Here is a 1,895-nt window from a genome sequence, read left to right on the forward strand (position 1 = left end):
AAAAATTGAATTAAAAAATTACACAAAAATATGAAGAATTTCAAATAGTTAATTTGATACTAATATCGATATATTTTTGTCAAATTTTTATGATATTTTTAAACATATATTTTATTCAAAAATAAAAACATCATCGCTTTCTTAAAATCACATAAAGCCATATTATAAAATCGACTGAGATAAAGAATAAAATGAAATATTAAAATCATGATGTATCTCGCTGCATTGCGTGAGTACGCTTCTAGTATATATATAAAGCATTTGACAAAAACTCTTAAAAACCATTTTTTATGCATGAAGTACTGTTTATTGATGCATATTACTTAAAATTCAAGATTACAAGTAAATTATGCGTAAGTACAACTTATTAAAACTTCATGTATGAATTCGTATAACTAACGGCAAATAAACATAATCTTAGAGGATAAAATCTCATTTTAGTTATAAAATATCTACAATGTAATTAAGATAATTATTGAGTTCTAACAGAATACTTAATTAATATCTTAAAAAAATTATTTTATTAAATCAAAAATAAATTAATTTGTTTTTAAACTTCAATTAAATTATAATAAAAAATTAAATTAAAGAAATTACATAAAACGAGAACTTTTAGGTAGTTAATTTGATGTTAATATCGTTTATTTTTTTTCAAAATTTTATAATATCTTCATATTTATATTTTATTCAAAAATAAAAACATTTTTTTCTCAAAACCACATAAAATCACATTATAACATCGATAGACTCAAAATATAAAATGAAACATTAGAAACAAAATGTACATCGCTGCATTGCACGAGTATCCTTCTAGTATATATGTATATATATAGGGGCTTAATCATATGAGAATTGCGTTGTTTGTGGTAACTGTGAGGTCCAATATAAGCCAATCATTTAAATAATTAATGTTATATCCTAAAATAACATAAAGGGTAAATTGGTAATATTATAATTATAAAACCCTAGATGCTCTAGGTACTCTTCTCCTTCGTCTACTTCTTCTCCAGCCACCCCCATCATCCCCATCTACTTCTTCATCGACGGTTTCCCCTTCCACAACCATCTTATCTTCTCCTTTATTAGAAAACATTATCTCTCTTCTTTGATTTGGCCCCATGAAATCAACAACCCTTTCTGGTTGTGCTTCGACTAGGTGTTGCCATGGGTAGTTGACTGTTTTTTCGTCTTAGAAAATCGGCACTGGTTTTGTTTTGACTGTTTCTTTGATGGTTTCAAAGCATTAACTGGGACTTACTGGAGTGGTTCATGAGGCAGACGACGGAGACGAGACACGACAGAGGCAGTGCGAAGGGGAAGGTTCGGGTGTGCTTTGCCTATTTCCTCGTCCCTGTGTTTGTGTTAGTTCGTACGGTGGTGCAGGGGTGCATGCGTGTGTTGCGAAAGGTGAAACGGAGAAGGGAGATAAGGAGATGGTGGCTGCAACAATGAAGGGGTGGGCGGAGAAGATGAATTGGGAAAGGAGGAGACGGGTGAAAATTCTGTGGTACATGGTGGTACCCCCAATTGGTAATACATTAGGTAATGGGTATCACAGGGTGGCCGGAGAAGATGGATTGGGAAAGGAGAAGACGGGTGAAAATTCTGTGGTACATGGTGGTACCCCAATTGGTAATACACTGGGTAATGGGTATCACAAGGTGGCCGGAGAAGATGGATTGGGAAAGGAGGAGACGGGGTGAAAATTTTGTGGTACATGGTGGTACCCCAATTGGTAAATACATTGGGTAATGGGTATCATAGGGTGGGCGGAGAAGATGGATTGGGAAAGGAGGGGACGGGTGAAAATTATGTGGTACATGGTGGTACCCCAATTGGTAATACATTGGTACCTGCCGGATTAATGTTCACCGGAGGCCGAAGATTGGAGATCG

Source organism: Cynara cardunculus (assembly GCF_001531365.2).
Source record: "Cynara cardunculus var. scolymus isolate 2C chromosome LG 16, CcrdV1, whole genome shotgun sequence".
NCBI classification, from domain to species: domain Eukaryota; kingdom Viridiplantae; phylum Streptophyta; class Magnoliopsida; order Asterales; family Asteraceae; genus Cynara; species Cynara cardunculus.